This window comes from Amblyomma mixtum, chromosome 3 (genome assembly GCF_055824585.1).
Source record: "Amblyomma mixtum isolate Tamu chromosome 3, ASM5582458v1, whole genome shotgun sequence".
NCBI lineage: Eukaryota > Metazoa > Arthropoda > Arachnida > Ixodida > Ixodidae > Amblyomma > Amblyomma mixtum.
The window spans coordinates 425402263-425419655 of record NC_143014.1 but is presented as its reverse complement, the minus strand read 5'-3'; the positions used below and the strand labels follow the sequence as shown (position 1 = coordinate 425419655).

Sequence of the window (17393 nt, the reverse complement as noted above, 5' to 3'; positions counted from 1 at the left end):
TGGCGTAGCGTTCAAGCGATGCACCACTGCACTGGCGGGTTTCAAACGCAGCCTCCGGTGGGGCTGGTGGAACGCAGGTTGCTCTTCCCGACCAACACGGGAAGGATTGGCTCCTGCAAGCCTCGTTTTGCACTGAACAGTTCTCTGGGAAGCTGTATATTTACTGCGTATAGGCCTGCTGTTTTCTGGGTCATTTTCTTAGCCATTTCACTGTTTGCTGGGCGGTTCGGGCGTCTCCTTGCTCTCCCCCTACAGGTGGAGAAGGGGAGGGGGATAGGAACAGGAGAGGTGGACGGTTCACAGGTGGTGAGAGTATAGTCCACCTAAGCACCACTCAGCTGGTGGAGGCTTCGCACAGACACCGCCGGACAGCATTCGCCTTCATGACCCACCTAATGGTATCGCATTAAACACGAAGATGAAACAAGCTTCGCCTTGAGATTAGACGCGACAGCACCTTTTCCTTCTTTTTTTTCTCTTTTTATTCCTTTCCCATTTCTCACCGATTACCAATACACAATGACATTGTCGATCACGTTACCGATTTCAAATCGCCAGTCAAAATTATCTATTACCAACCACTGTCTAGGTTACACTGAGCGACATACTACGTCACTGCATATACACATGCACATACCATGGCCGGTTGATCATGGTTTATGGTTTATGAGGTTTAACGTCCCAAAGCGACTAAGGCTATGAGAGACGCCGTAGTGGAGGGCTCCGGAAATTTCGACCACCTGGGGTTCTTTAACGTGCACGACATCGCACAGTACACGGGCCTCTAGAATTTCTCCTCCAAAGAAATTCCAGCCGCCGCGGCCGGGATCGAACCCGCGTCTTTCAGGTCAGCAGCCGAGCACCATAACCGCTGAGCCACCGCGACGGCGGCCGGTTGATCAGCAGCAAGCGGCCGTGCACATACTTACCTCATGATGAAAATGGGGGCGCTAACAAAACGGAGACAGAGAAAGGAGACAACAAGACGAGCGAGGAACGCGCTCCTCCACACACACCATTTTTTTCACTACAGTGAAACACCATAACATGGCCTTTTCATTGCGCGGAATTTTCTGGCGCCTGATTAGCACATTTATATTTGGTTTTATTTTTAATGACTATAACGGCAGTACACATCATTTAAAAGGAACAAAACAGCGCGAATGAACACAGACACGCGAAGAAACGACACACACACGAGCGCTGACTGACAAGTGAAATTTTATTCTGGTGGACAGATGTTTAAATAGAAAACATGAGAGGGTGGGTAACAGGGCTGCTGCAGCGATAACCCGCCGAGGACGAGGGAAATTGTCGAAGCCCTCAAAATCCATCAAGCCGGTGAACAATGCGTGAGCACTCCATCCCTCTGCTTGTCAAAAAAAAAAAAAAAGAGCCCTATTACCCACCCTCTCATGTTTTCTATTTAAACGTCTTTCCGCCAGATAAAATTTCAGTTGTGAGTCAGCACTCGTGTGTATGTCGTTTCTTAGTGCGTCCCTGTTTCTTCGCGCTGTTTTTTCTTTTTAAATGCACTACCGACTAGCCCGGAACCTTGCTCTTCTGAGTACGCATCATACCTACCGCGGTGTGAGCGTCTTGTAAATCTGGCTAAAACAGACGCTTGGGCGAGTCGGTAATCCATGATTGTAGACAGCGCGAAAAAGACGGGGACGTGGGAAGAACACAAACATGAGCGCCGACTTCCAACAGAAGCTTTTTGATTTGCCACGCTAATACATATACATCAGGCACAACGAACAAAAGAAAACATGATGAAACGGTGAAAGGGGAGCTGGGCGCTCACTGCAGGGATTGCAAAGATTGCACGCCGCACTTAACCCAAACGAGAGTGATAAGTAAACATCGCAGTCAGCTTGCCCGCGAAATTCTAGAAGCCGCAGAAATCGCGAGGATTGAGGACTCATGTGGAAGTAGTGCTTCAATTGGCATTAACAGCGGGGGAAATAAGGTTTTTGGACGCAAGATAACGACGCCGCTGTTGCAACCTTCAACGGTTGTTAACAATATCTGTTCACGTGATTGCCATCATGTTTTCTTTTGTTAGTTGTGGCCGATGTATATTTTTTCGCGGGTCAAGCAGTACAGTGCAGCTTCAGTTGAAAGTTGGCGCTCATGCTTGTGTTCTTCCCATGTCCCCGTCTTTTTCGAACTGTATACAATCATCAGTCTTGTAAATCGCCACCACTGGAATAGCCTGTCCTTGGTTGTCCACACCCCCGAGTGGTGGCGGTGGTACCTTTAGGATATTTTTTTAAACTACGTCCAGGGATACTGGACAGCTGGCTGTCCGCAGTCACCAGGCAGCAGGTCCTCCTCATCAACAGCATCGGCTCCAGGAAGGATGGGATGAGCCGCCGCGCGTTGGGAGTGGCTCGCACGCGTCGTCGGCTTGCTGGAGGCAAGCAGTCTGGCCTCCGACCAGCCACAAGGCTAGCCAGGGGCGCAGCAAGGACTGCGGGGCAGCAGTGGCTGTCCGCAGGCGGCCTCCACGTTGAATGATCCACGTGGCAGCAGGATGGACCGGGCGCGGCGACGGCTGAAGCGTGACGGTGAAGTCGGGAGGCACGAATGCTTCGCGAGAAGAGCAGCTGGAAGCATCCACTCACCTCGGAGGTCCAGACGGAACTGCCCGAGTGGTCATCATTCCGATCCACCGCAGTCGAAGCACTTGCGAGGGTGGTGAGGAGGCAGCTTCGCGCACCCTGGTAGTAGATGTTAAATACTTTTATGCGAAGCATACTACTTTAGCTACCACTTCAGCCCTTCACCGTGGTTGTGCGCCTCCAAATCACGTGATACATGACGTCACACCACGTGACACGATGACGTCACGACAGTGGAGAAACGGGGGCCCACCTCGCGCCGTCGCTGTGGTTGTGCGCCTCCAAATCACGTGATACATGACGTCACGACTGGAGAAATGGGGGCCCACCTCGCGCCGTCGCTGTGGTTGTGCGCCTCCAAATCACGTGACACGATGATGCCACACCACGTGACACGATGACGTCACGGCAGTGGAGAAACGGGGGCCCACCTCGCGCTGTCGCTGTGGTTGTGCGCCTCCAAATCACGTGACACATGACGTCACACCACGTGACACGATGACGTCACGACAGTGGAGAAACGGGGGCCCACCTCGCGCCGTCGCTGTGGTTGTGCGCCTCCAAATCACGTGATACATGACGTCACACCACGTGACACGATGACGTCACGACACTGGAGAAACGGGGGCCCACCTCGCGCCGTCGCTGTGGTTGTGCGCCTCCAAATTACGCGACACGATGATGCTTCGCATTCTGCAGGCTTAACCAAGTTAAGCCTCAGCCATTTTTTTTCCTCCTCTCCCCACACCCGGTACTATGCGGCTGTCACTGCTGGGTCGGGGTCAAACCGCCGGTGGCACACGAGTGCGTAAGCCGCCTTTGCGCGCTTCTAAGACCAGTGCGCTTTGAATTCAATTACCGTCCCTTGTGAGGTGGATTCATACAACGCACCATTAGACCGCGGACCAGGTGTCACGTGACTGCCCCACTTCCGCTCCGTGAGGTTCCCGCCCGGCCAGGAAAGTTGGTGAACCTAGTATGGGGAAAGACCTTCGGCATGATTAATCCGCTTATCGCTACGTGCGACGGCTGAGCGGAGAGGAAGGGGCTATGATAAGCGGCTTAGAAACGGTGGACCTCACGTGACGGAAGTGGAAGGTCATGCGATGCCTGGTCCGTCGGCCGATGATCAGTCATTTGAATCCACCTTAATAGCAGCAGGGCGCACCTTTTTAGACCCGCTGTTTGCTAGCGAGCCGTCTCCTCTTCGCGCGCCTGTTTTCGGACTAATTTAGCCGATTTGTGTTCGGTGTCTGCGTGGGTAGCAAAGAACTCGAATTGTGCCCACAAATTCTGGACAAGCGCATTTTTGTAGCGTGAGCTACACTGGCCACAGTCTCGCCGTTTCGCGTGCTCTCTTGCTCGTCCATACTGCGCATGCTCGAGGAGCAAGTGACGTCACTACGGACAGCTGGCGTGCCTCGCCGCGCGCTCTCGGCGTCCACTGACCCAGGAAGCTATTATGCGCACTTCCTTTCCTTAAAATGATCGGAGTGAACACCAATGAACACAACGAACGCCGACGTCCTATGCGTTTCAGCGCCGCGTTTCTGGCACAACTTTGCCAATGCCGATGCATGCAGCGCACACCTGTCACTACCGCCACTTAGCCTAAAGCACGGTTGAGGTGTCCACTGTTCCAAGAGGGCAGTTATGCGCCTTCCCTCTGGTTCGGGTGTCCACCGAGATGTGGACACCTCGCCGCAGCGGGCTACTGCGCATGCGCGAGGAGATTGCGCCGCGTGTATAAATGTGGAGGGATACACAGCTACTGCGCCGTGTTCGATGGAGGAAAAAGAGAGTCGGGCTGCTGCTGAGCGGCACAGGAGATTTGAAAAACTCCATTCATCGGACCCCGAGGTTGTCGCCTGGCAGTTAGCCGTTGAGCGTAGGAAAAATGACACCAACCTGCCAATTTCACTGCCATTGACAACTGATGACAACGAAGGAGGAAGTAAAGAAAGCCTTAGGAGCAATGCAAAGAGGGAAAGCAGCTGGTGAGGATCAGGCAACAGCAGATTTGTTGAAGGATGGAGGAGAGATTGTGCTACAAAAACTAGCCACCCTGTATACGCAATGCCTTGTGACCTCTAGAGTACCAGAAGCTTGGAAGAACGCTAACATTATCTTAATTCATAAGAAAGGAGACGTCAAGGACTTGAAGAATTACAGACCGATCAGCTTATTGTCCGTTGCCTACAAGGTATTTACTAAGGTAATCGCTAATAGAGTCAGGACAACCTTGGACTTTAGTCAACCAAATGATCAGCCAGGCTTTCGTAAAGGACACTCGACAATAGACCACATTCACACTATCAATCAGGTGATAGAGAAATGCGCAGAATATAACCAACCCCTATATATAGCCTTCATTGATTACGAGAAAGCATTTGACTCAGTGGAAACCTCAGCTGTCATGCAGGCATTGCGGAATCAGGGTGTAGAAGAGTGTTGTGTGAAAATATTGGAAGATATTTATAACAATTGCACAGCTACTATATTTCTCCATAAAGTCAGCAATAAAATTCCAATACGGAAAGGTGTCAGGCAAGGAGACACGATCTCGCCAATGCTCTTCACTGCCTGCTTACAGGAGGTATTCCGGGGACTGGAATGGGAACAGTTGGGGATAAGAGTTAATGGAGAATACCTGAGTAATTTGCGATTCCCTGATGACATTGCCTTGCTAAGCCACTCAGGACAAGAACTGCAAAGCATGATCAATCAGTTAGACAGGCAGAGCAGAACGGTGGGGCTAAGAATTAACATGCAGAAAACCAAAGTAATGTTCAACAGCCTAGCAAGGGAACAGCAGTTCGCAATTGGTAGCGAGGTGCTGGAAGTAGTAAGAGAATATGTCTACTTAGGGCAGGTAGTGACTGCAGATCCGGATCATGAGAGGGAAATAACTAGAAGAATAAGAATGGGGTGGAGCGCATATGGCAGGTTCTCTCAGATCATGAATGGTAGCTTACCAATATCCCTGAAGAGAAAAGTATACAACAGCTGTATCCTACCGGTACTCACCTATGGGGCAGAAACGTGGAGGCTAACAAAGAGGGTTCAGCTTAAGTTAAGAACAACGCAGCGAGCTATGGAAAGGAAAATGATAGGTGTAACGTTAAGAGATCGGAAGAGGGCGGAGTGGGTGAGGGAACAAACGCGGGTTAATGACATCTTAGTTGAAATCAAGAGGAAGAAATGGGCTTGGGCAGGGCATGTAATGCCCTGCCCAAGCCCTTAAGGACCGTTACCCTTAAGGACCTCTGGTCCTTAAGGGTAACGGAGTGGATTCCAAGAGAAAGAAAACGTAGCAGGGGACGGCAGAAAGTTAGGTGGGCGGATGAGATTAAGAAGTTTGCGGGGATACAGTGGCGGCAACTGACAAAGGACAGGGTTAATTGGAGAGACATCTTTCTTGAGCCATCCGCGAGGTGCCTGACCCTATCCTAGGTTGCTTGGCAAATTTCGAAAACGGAAAAGTGCAAGATCCTACCTCTGAAGGGGCGCTTCCCGGCTTGTTTTCCGTGGAAAGAACAGGGAATGGGTTGGAGACAGGTATCGTCGCAACCACTTGAATGGCTTCGTCATCCGCCATGCTTTCGTCGGCGCCGAGCACGGCGTCAGGTTGGGCCGCGTTATCTGTGCCGCTGCAAAACGATGTTACCGCGGCGTCTTGCCGAGGCTGCTGCGAAGCCATGTTGGCGGCTTCGGCGGTAGGCGTATCCGATGCATCCGGATGGTTTCCTGGGGTAGTCGTTGACGCGGAAGCGTTGAAACCGTCGTCCACAGGTAGCGAGGAACACGATGGGTGTGGCCCATTCATTTTTGGGAGCCTAGCCCAAAAACGTCCGGGCCAAAAAGCTTCAAAAAGTCGGAGCGATGCGAACGTGCGTCTGTTCGAGACGGCTGCTTGCAGCGCCACCCCACCGTTTTTTGTTTTTTCGCGACGTCACAGACCTGTTCTTGCGCACCGTGTGCCAAGTGAAGCTGCGGCGATTGCTGCCGGAGTTTGTGGTATCCACAGAAGAGCTCTCTGGTGGAACTTTTGTTTACTACAAAGAGATTGTAGCAAGCGTTCGGTTTCTTTCGGCACGTTTTTCCACCGATTATTTGTGGAAAAGTAAAAGGAAAAAGTTGTACAATGATCTTTGTGATATTGTTTTCCCAGAGCCCCTGTACAGGGCCTTGTACAGTGGAGGCCCGGGAGGGGATGTTTTAAAAAAGGTGAAGAAAATGCAGGTGCCACCAGGAGTAAAGACTTTCTTTTTTAAGTTACACACCGGGACGTTACCAGTTAAAAAGTTTCTAGAGGGAAAGGATTTATTTTTACCGTGGGGATCGAACTGCTTAATTTGTAAACAGCCTGAAACGATAGACCATGTTTTTTTGCATTGCTGGGAAGGGGTTTATTTTTGGGATGTGTTACAAAGGACCATAAAGAAAGAGCTACCACTTGACGCGCACGGAATTCGCTATTTAAGCACTTATAATGAGGATGGGGCACCTTTTGATCTCATAATGCTCTTGGGCCTCCACTGTATATGGCGCTCCAGAATGGCCGGCTCCCATTGTGACAAACATGCACGACCGGCCCGAATTTATTTCCGGGAAAGAATGGACTGGTTTCTTGCCATCCAAAAAGCAGCTGCGGAGCCTCCCGAGTGGCTCTCAAGACTAGAGCCGTTGTGTACGTTGCGGGAATTTTAATCTGACGAAGCCAGTCTCGTGCTGGCTGACCACGACAGTGTCGTATGTATATAGCGTTATGTGTGTTTTTGTTGTGCGATGTCATGAGCCAACTTTTCCATGTTTGCAAGAGCTACGGTGTGCAACATGTTTTTAATAGCGAGGATTTTTTACGTTCTGCAAGCGTTAACTTTGCCAAGGACTTCAGTGCAAAGGTTGCACAGAGTGTTTGCAACATTTATTTGGGCGTCAACATGGGAACGTACCAGCCGATGCAATCTGTTCCACAAGGTGCGGAACGGGGGGCTAGGGTTGTCAAATTTATTTCTGAGACAGATAGTCACTAGATTCTTTTTCTTGCGTCAAGATAATGATTTTCTGCGAACTGTTATACAAGTGCGATTGTCAGAATCACTGCCTGATTATGTTGTGTCATCTATGTCTGCAGGGCGGAGTGGGTTAAGTGCTTTTTTGCAAGAAGTTGTTGCAGCAGTCCGTATTCTTCGGTCAAAATTTTCCGATGAGTATCTAACCATTGTAACAAGGAAAAAGATGTACAAGGACCTGCTTGATGTGTTTCTGCCAGTGCCTGTTTATCGCAGTGCTTATCTTCTGGGTCCCGAAAGGGATGTGCTAAAAAGAGTCAAAAGAATGCCGGTGAAGCCTTCAGTGCGTTCTTTCTTTTTTCAATTGCATACTGGAACCCTCCCAGTGAAGCCATGGTTGCAAAGCAAAGGCCTTTTTGTACCTTGGTCAGTAGAGTGTCTTATTTGCAAGAAAGTGGAAACTATAGAACATATCTTTCTCGACTGTCATGACGCTGTTTTTCTTTGGGATGTGTTGAAGCGCACACTGAAAAAAGATTTCCCCCTGACTCCTTTTGGAATACGCTTCCTACCATGTGCAGAGCCAGGTGAAGTGCCTTGCGACCTGCTAATGTTGCTCTGCATGCACAGCCTATGGCGTACGCGAATGGATGTCAGGCATGAACATGTTGTTGTGAATCCGGCTCATCAGTATTTCATTGAGAGCATCATGTATACTCGGGAAGTTTTCGGACAGCAAGCTCCTCAGCCTGAGTGGCTGCCTGTCCTCGACCAACTAAAATCATTTAACCCATTTTATCATCGTGCACTAGCTAGAAACTGACCTGTGCTTTTATTGTCATGTCACTGTATTTTTGTTTTGTTTGCCCGGCCAAGTCGGTAATAAAGAAAAAAAAACATGACCCAAAGCCAGGCAATAAAAAAAAAGCCGAGCGGTTAAGGCGATGGAGTGCCAATCCATTGGGCTCTGCCCGCGTGGGTTCGAGTCCCACCCTCGTCGTTATCCTTCCTACTCTTTTTTGTTGCCCATACAAATCCATTTACCGTTAGCTCCTGGAAGAAGGGCACAGCGGGACGCAGAAAGAGAGCGAGAGAACTGTGGCTGCCGTTGATTTTACAAAGTTGAGAAATTAATTGCGTCATTCGGAAACCTGGTGCCTCTGCTTGCAGTTATGAAGGCCGGTGCTTCCGTTGCGGCGAGGTGGCCGAGCGGTAAAGATTAAAGAAAAAAAAAAGCGAGGTGGCCGAGCGGTTAAGGCGATGGACTGCTAATCCATTGTGCTCTGCCCGCGTGGGTTCGAGTCCCACCCTCGTCGCTGTCCCCTCCTACTCTTTTTTGTTGCCCATAAGAATCCATTTACCGTTCCCTCCTCGAAGAAGGGCACAGCGGGACGCAGAAAGAGAGCGAGAGAACTGTGGCCGCTGTTGATTCTACTAAGTAGACAAATTAATTGCGTCATTTGGAAACCTGGTACCTTTGCTTGCAATTATGAAGGCCGGCGCTTCCGTTGCGCCGAGGTGGCCGAGCGGTTAAGGCGATAGACTGCTAATCCATTGTGCTCTGCCCGCGTGGGTTCGAGTCCCACCCTCGTCGCTGTCCCCTCCTACTCTTTTTTGTTGCCCATAAGAATCCATTTACCGTTCCCTCCTCGAAGAAGGGCACAGCGGGACGCAGAAAGAGAGCGAGAGAACTGTGGCCGCTGTTGATTCTACGAAGTAGAGAAATTAATTGCGTCATTTGGAAACCTGGTACCTTTGCTTGCAATTATGAAGGCCGGTGCTTCCGTTGCGGCGAGGTGGCCCTACTTCCGGCCACCGAGCGTGACGGACGTGTGTATCATGGGCTCCCAAGGAGCGGATTCAGCGGCCCAGCCGGGCCGCGGTATCAGGAGTACGATCAAACCGAACGAGGACTACCAGCTGATTTTGCCGCATTTGCCAACAGGTTCGAGCGTTTTGCATACTGTTTTTTTGCATGGCGACGTCCAAGCCAGGCCATACCGTGTTGAAAACTTTCGTGACGCTCTTGAGCGTCTGTCATTGCTGCCGGAAGTGGTTGCCCTCGGGGCATATCAGATGAATCATGTTTGGGCCGTGACATTCTGCAATGAAGAAGGAAAAAACAAAATGCTACAGGCGGAGGCGTTCAACGTCAAGGACCACCGATGTGTGGTCATTGACCCATGCAACCAGGGCGTCAGGCTGAAGCTGTTCTGGCTGCTACACGGCGTGAAAGATGACGACGTGAAGGCAGCTCTGGCGGCTTTTGGAAAAGTGACCGACTTAACTCGGGACAAGTGAAGAGTCAAAGGCTGCGTCGACAAGTCGTCTACTACGCGCTCAGTGACATTGAAGCTGAAGGTGGGCGTTACCATCGAGGACTTACCGCACCAGCTGCGTGTTGGAGAGGACGTCGCACTCGTCCACGTTCCTGGCAGAGCTCCGCTCTCCCTCCGGTGCCGCGGCACCGGACACATACGTCGGGAGTGCCGTGTGCCATGTTGCGGGCTCTGTCGTCGCTTCGGCCACGACGACGCCCAGTGCGTGCGAACATATGCTACCATAGCTGGTCCTGGTCGTAGGGATACTACTGAGGAGCATATTATGGACGAAGTCGACGCGGTAGAGGCGACCCGTGAGAGTCGGGAAGACGCAGTACCGAAAAGCATAGCCTCAGAAAAAGCAACGCTTCCCACGGAACATGAGGCTGCCAACTCAGAAGAACCACCTGTGCCTGACACCAGAACTGAGGCGGACGCGGGAAAAGCAGATGATGCTGCGGTAGGTGCAGCTGAGACGGTTTTGGAATCGACCGACGAGAAGGACGTTGACACGGAGATGCCCGCGGCGTCAACTTTGCCAGCGAAGAGGACGCACGACGAAGCTGATGACAAGGCGACGAGCTACGACGGGACGGACCATGAGGAACCTCTTCCCAAAGCGCCTCCTGTTCGGCGTGCGGCCTTCAAGCCCAAGGCGAATATCCCTCCTGATCGTAGGACTTCGTCGGGTGTCCCTCCTCCTTAGCGGAGGTGCCTTGCAGGGTCTTCGTGTTGGTGACCCGGTCTTCGATCGGGTTCAGTGCTGACACCGCCGTACTTTGCAAGCTGGAAGGATTTTTGATGAGGTGAGCTGCAAACCGATGTCACTTCGAGAGCGGCGAATCCCAACCATTTAGATGGCGTCTCAACTAACATCTAGCTTGCGTATTGCCACACTGAACGTGAGAGGTCTTTCTGCGCGAAGAAGGCAAAATCAGCTTAAACGTCTCTTGTTCGAAAACGAAATCGATCTGTTGGCTGTTCAAGAGACAAAAATTGAAAGCGAAGTGGCGACAGATGCGATGGCAGAAATTTACCGTGCACAGTTCAGTGTTTGCGTGTGCCATGCAGAAGGAAAGTCGGGAGGGTGTCTGATTTTAACTCGAAACGGCAAAGTCGCCGTGGAAACTGTATTTTCCTGTGAAAGTGGCCGGATTGTAGCATGCGATTTTTATTTTTCTGGTGTAGAGTGGAGAGCTGTGTGTGTATATGCACCTAATAGAATTCCCAAACGAGATGCCTTTTTTCGCCGTGTTCAACTTTTCCTGCTGACAGAAAAGCGTGTACTATTGCTTGGAGATTTTAACTGTGTGTGTAGACCTGAAGATAGAACAACGAACAAAACCCTGCAGGACACGAGTGCCGAGCTGCTGTCTGAGTTAATTAATGAGGCAGAATTGGAAGACATTGGCATTATAATGCAAGGTTCAGAACAAGCACAGTACACGCATTTCCAAGGCGTTAGTCACGCAATGCTGGACAGAATCTATGTTTCTTCTGAGGTTGTGCCCTTGTGTTCCCAGTACCAGACTGTGCACGTCAGCTTCAGTGATCATTCTTTAGTCGTGATCACACTTGGGGAGAGGAAAAGGACTGTCAAGTTTAGTTGGGAACTATGGAAATGTAATGACTCATTGTTGGAGGATGACGAGTTTAGCAAGAAACTAAAAGACTCAGTCAAAAGCTTGTTAGAAAAAGAGACAGACTTTATACAAACATGGGAACAATTTAAATGCGACGTGAAAGTGGCCGCTATAGAAAGAGCATGTGTTTTAAAGCGTAAAGAAAAACAGCAAGAAAAGGAACTTCGTACCGAGCTTGATTTCATGCTCAGCATGGAAGGCGTCAAGCCGGGGTTGTACAGACAAGAAATAAAAGAGACCAAAACTAAGCTTGAACTAATAGATGAAACGAAATATCGAGGTGCTGTGATAAGGGCGCGCAGCGAAAGATTTTGGCTTGGGGAGACGCCCACAAAAAGGGCGCTCAGCGACGAAAAACAGTATGCAGTTTCGAAAGAGATAAAGGAAATTTGTTATCGCAATGACGTAACTTCCGAATCTGAGGTGATTGAAAGGGCGTTTCTGGAATATTACCAAGACTTGTTCAGCCTTAAAACGCCTGATGTTGAACATTACAAAACGGCATTCCTGTCGCTAATGCCAAGAGTCGAGGAGGACCTGGGGCAGGTACTTGAGGAGCCCATAACGGCAGCAGAAATCGAAGCTGCAATACAGCAGCTGAGCTTAAACAAGTCGCCTGGGCCGGACGGCCTCGGTGCCGCACTTTACAAGGCTTTGAAAACAGAAATGGCAATAGCATTGCAGCGCGTAATAAGCGAGTGTTACGAAAGAAAGTTAACTCCGCCGTCTTTTCGAACTTCCCACGTGGTGTTGATCCCAAAATCGGACGACCCTAGTAGGTTGCAGTCAGTTGAGTGTTACCGCCCAATAAGCTTAACTAACGTAGACTACAAAATTTATATGAAAGTGCTAGCCGGACGATTCCAAACAGTAATTAAAACCCTTGTTGGCCCAAACCAGACCTGCGGCATAAAAGACAGATCCATTTTTAGTAACATACACCTAGCTAGGAGTGTCCTTGAATGCTGTGATGCAACGGAGGGTCGTGTCGCCATGATGCAACTGGACCTGCATAAGGCGTTTGATAAAGTTGTGCATGAAATTTTGTTCGTGCTTTTGGAACATGTGAATGTGGGATGTATCATCACTGATGGCGTTAAAATGGTTTATGATGGCTGTACATCAAGGTTCATAATTAATAACCGCCTGAGTAATAGTATTAATGTCTTGTCGTCAGTGAGGCAGGGTTGCCCTCTTTCTCCACTGCTTTTTGCACTTTACCTGGAGCCCTTTTGTTTAAAGCTGTTAACTACGCAAAACATTCGAGGTTACGCCTTTTGTCATACTGAAGTGAAGGTATTGGCATATGCAGATGATATAGCAGTGTTCTGCAGAGACCAGGAAAGCGTGCAAGAAGTGGTGAGAGAAGCCGTAAATTTTTGTGATGCAAGTGGCTGTGCGATAAGCTGGCAGAAATGTTTTGGTTTTTGGCATGGAATGTGGCAGGCCACGCCAGAAGTATTCTGTCGAATGAAGTGGGTAGACACGCCAGGAAAGTACCTCGGCGTGCCGCTAACCAACTACAGAGAAAGCGAAGAATATTGGGCCCATGAAACCGAACGAGTCAAAGCTCAGACAAGCAAATGGGGCGGTCACAACTTTTCCATGTTTGCAAGAGCTACGGTGTGCAACATGTTTTTAATAGCGAGGATTTTTTACGTTCTGCAAGCGTTAACTTTGCCAAGGACTTCAGTGCAAAGGTTGCACAGAGTGTTTGCAACATTTATTTGGGCGTCAACATGGGAACGTACCAGCCGATGCAATCTGTTCCACAAGGTGCGGAACGGGGGGCTAGGGTTATCAAATTTATTTCTGAGACAGATAGTCACTAGATTCTTTTTCTTGCGTCAAGATAATGATTTTCTGCGAACTGTTAAACAAGTGCGATTGTCAGAAGCACTGCCTGATTATGTTGTGTCATCCATGTCTGCAGGGCGGAGTGGGTTAAGTGTTTTTTTGCAAGAAGTTGTTGCAGCAGTCCGTATTCTTCGGTCAAAATTTTCCGATGAATATCTAACCATTGTAACAAGGAAAACGATGTACAAGGACCTGCTTGATGTGTTTCTGCCAGTGCCTGTTTATCGCAGTGCATATCTTCTGGGTCCCGAAAGGGATGTGCTAAAAAGAGTCAAAAGAATGCCGGTGAAGCCTTCAGTGCGTTCTTTCTTTTTTCAATTGCATACTGGAACCCTCCCAGTGAAGCCATGGTTGCAAAGCAAAGGCCTTTTTGTACCTTGGTCAGTAGAGTGTCTTATTTGCAAGAAAGTGGAAACTATAGAACATATCTTTCTCGACTGTCATGACGCTGTTTTTCTTTGGGATGTGTTGAAGCGCACACTGAAAAAAGATTTCCCCCTGACTCCTTTTGGAATACGCTTCCTACCATGTGCAGAGCCAGGTGAAGTGCCTTGCGACCTGCTAATGTTGCTCTGCATGCACAGCCTATGGCGTACGCGAATGGATGTCAGGCACGAACATGTTGTTGTGAATCCGGCTCATCAGTATTTCATTGAGAGCATCATGTATACTCAGGAAGTTTTCGGACAGCAAGCTCCTCAGCCTGAGTGGCTGCCTGTCCTCGACCAACTAAAATCATTTAACCCATTTTATCATCGTGCACTAGCTAGAAACTGACCTGTGCTTTTATTGTCATGTCATTGTATTTTTGTTTTCTTTGCCCGGCCAAGTCGGTAATAAAGAAAAAAAAAAGCGGCGAGGTGGCCGAGCGGTTAAGGCGATGGACTGCTAATCCATTGGGCTCTGCCCGCGTGGGTTCGAGTCCCACCCTCGTCGCTGTCCCCTCCTACTCTTTTTTGTTGCCCATAAAAATCCATTTACCGTTCGCTCCTCGAAGAAGGGCACAGCGGGACGCAGAAAGAGAGCGAGAGAACTGTGGCCGCTGTTGATTTTACGAAGTTGAGAAATTAATTGCGTCATTCAGAAACCTGGTACCTTTGCTTGCAATTATGAAGGCCGGTGCTTCCGTTGCGGCGAGGTGGCCGAGCGGTTAAGGCGATGGACTGCTAATCCATTGGGCTCTGCCCGCGTGGGTTCGAGTCCCACCCTCGTCGCTGTCCCCTCCTACTCTTTTTTGTTGCCCATACAAATCCATTTACCGTTCGCTCCTCGAAGAAGGGCACAGCGGGACGCAGAAAGAGAGCGAGAGAAATGTGGCCGCTGTTGATTTTACGAAGTTGAGAAATTAATTGCGTCATTCGGAAACCTGGTGCCTTTGATTGCAGTTATGAAGGCCGGTGCTTCCGTTGCGGCGAGGTGGCCGAGCGGTTAAGGCGATGGACTGCTAATCCATTGGGCTCTGCCCGCGTGGGTTCGAGTCCCACCCTCGTCGCTGTCCCCTCCTACTCTTTTTTGTTGCCCATACAAATCCATTTACCGTTCGCTCCTCGAAGAAGGGCACAGCGGGACGCAGAAAGAGAGCGAGAGAACTGTGGCCGCTGTTGATTTTACGAAGTTGAGAAATTAATTGCGTCATTCGGAAACCTGGTGCCTTTGATTGCAGTTATGAAGGCCGGTGCTTCCGTTGCGGCGAGGTGGCCAGGCCAGTGGAAGACGGATTTGAACTTGAATTTCTTTCATTAGTCCCATCATTGGACTGAACTGTTACAGCAGTACTGGAAGCGCCAATCACTGTCTATGAGCTCGAAAAAGCTATTGAGGAAATTAGTCCTGGAAAAACACCTGGTCCAGACGGTATTGGCGCGGCATTGTATAAGATGTTTAAAAGTGAAATGGCAATAGCTTTGCACCGTATGATCTTTCAAGCGTATGATGAAAACTGCACCCCTCCGTCCTTTCGTCGAACTCATATTGTACTGGTACCTAAAAGTGAAGATCCTTTAAAACTCTTATCTGTAACCTCATATCGTCCAATCAGTCTGACTAACGTTGACTATAAGATTTTTATGAAGGTGCTAGCTAGAAGGCTGCAGAAGGTCATTAAGTAAATTGTAGGACACCATCAGACGTGTGGTATTAAGGGCCGAACAATATCCACGAACATTCATGTGGCTACAAGCATTTTGGAGTGTTGTGACGCTTGGGGCGACCACGTTTCAATGCTCCAGATAGACCTGGAGAAAGCCTTCGACCTTGTGGTTCATGACGTCCTTTTAAGAATACTAGAACATGTTAAAGTTGGGTCTATTTTACTGGATGGAATTAGAATGTCATACAACGAATGTTATGCTAGTGTTGTTGTCAATAAGCAACTAACTGAAAGTTTTTAGGTTAGGTCCTCAGTTAGACAAGGCTGCCCCTATCGCCCTTGTTATTTGCGATTTACCTGGAACCCTTTTGTCAGAAGGTCATCCACTGTGAAGATATTCATGGATTTAGACTAATGGCTAGCGAAGTGAAAATTTTGGCGTACGCCGATGATATTGCTGTTTTTTGTCAAGACAAGGAAAGTATTAGGAAAACAGTGGGTTTGGCAAAGACGTTCTGTCGAATGGCAGGTAGTTCCATAAACTGGAATAAATGTATAGGGTTTTGGCATGGCAGTTGGGATTCCACCCCTGAATCCTTCGAAAACATAAAATTCTCGAATTTACCAGTGAAGTAGATAGGGGTCCCACTTGAATGTTACTAAGACGCAAGTGATTATTGGGTGCAAGAGATTGAACGTTCTCGTGAGAAGACTCTAGGATGGGGCGGAAGGGAGCTCTCCATGTTCGCCCGGCCTACTGTATGTAATTTATTTATAGTCGCTAAAGTTTGGTATGTTCTTCAAGTGTTGTGCATGTCGCGAGTCAGTATTCAAAAGCTACATAGAGTGTTTGCTGTTTTTTTTTTTTTTTGTGGGGTTCATTGTGGGAAAGAACAAGTCGAACCAATCTTTTCCGACCGGTCAGAGAAGGGGGACTCGGTCTTGCCCACTTGTTTCTGAGACAGATTGTGTCTCGTTTTATGGTTTTGCGGACGCAGAGTCATCCTTTATTGCAAACTATGATACAGGTGCGTCTGTGGCACGAGTTACCAGAATTTGTTGTGTCTTCTTCTGGATTAAGGCCAACAAGTATTCGTGGTTTTTTGCGTGAAGTGATATTGAGTTTCATAATGTTAAATGTTCGATTTTCCAAAGAGTACTTGTCTTCAATAACTAAGAAAAAATTGTACAGAGATTTACTAGATGTAATGCTTCCAGTTCCAATGTATCGCTCCATATACGGTGTAGGCCCAGGAATGAACGTCTTGAAAAGGGTAAAAAAAAATGCCAGTGCGCTCGTCAACTAAGACCTTTTTTTTTCAATTACATAGTGGAACGCTGCCGGTTAAACCATGGCTGGAGGAAAAGGGAATATTTGTCCCCTGGTCAGTTGACTGTACACTCTGTCGAAAGCCTGAACCGGTAGAACACATTTTTCTTGAATGTTGGGACGCGATATTCCTCTGGGATATTCTGCAGCGCACGCTCAAAAAGAAGCTGCCAATTTCACCTCGCGGCATCCGCTTCCTCCCGGTTACTGATGAAGGAGGGATACCCCTCGATATGGTCACTCTTCTGGGCTTGCACAGTATATGGAAGACACGCATGGCTGTGAGAAATGCCGATGAACATGTTCGCCCCGCGTGAGAGTACTTCATTGAAAGTGCGGTTTTCATCAAGGAAGTGTTGAAAAGCCAAGGTCATCCACCAGAATGGCTACCGGAAATGGACAAGTTAGTCAACCTGAAGCGTTTTTAAGCGACGCACCGTCCAAGAGGGCCGGGCGTCTTTTATTATCCATTGTAATGTGGTAGTGTTGATTATCTGTATGAGTGTTCTAC

At 48.9% G+C, this 17393-nt stretch overlaps 5 non-coding genes and 1 pseudogene across 5 annotated transcripts; all 6 read left to right on the top strand.

Moving 5' to 3' along the window:
* The first annotated feature begins 7436 nt into the window (after nucleotides 1-7436).
* LOC149357951 (uncharacterized) lies at nucleotides 7437-17310 on the top strand (annotated as a pseudogene).
* Nucleotides 8877-8958, top strand: TRNAS-GCU (transfer RNA serine (anticodon GCU)). The gene has a single exon. It is a non-coding gene; the product is annotated as a tRNA-Ser (tRNA).
* TRNAS-GCU (transfer RNA serine (anticodon GCU)) lies at nucleotides 9155-9238 on the top strand. Its single transcript has one exon. It is a non-coding gene; the product is annotated as a tRNA-Ser (tRNA).
* On the top strand, nucleotides 14318-14399 carry TRNAS-GCU (transfer RNA serine (anticodon GCU)). The gene has a single exon. It is a non-coding gene; the product is annotated as a tRNA-Ser (tRNA).
* TRNAS-GCU (transfer RNA serine (anticodon GCU)) lies at nucleotides 14596-14677 on the top strand. Its single transcript has one exon. It is a non-coding gene; the product is annotated as a tRNA-Ser (tRNA).
* Nucleotides 14874-14955, top strand: TRNAS-GCU (transfer RNA serine (anticodon GCU)). Its single transcript has one exon. It is a non-coding gene; the product is annotated as a tRNA-Ser (tRNA).
* Nucleotides 17311-17393: the final 83 nt, after the last annotated feature.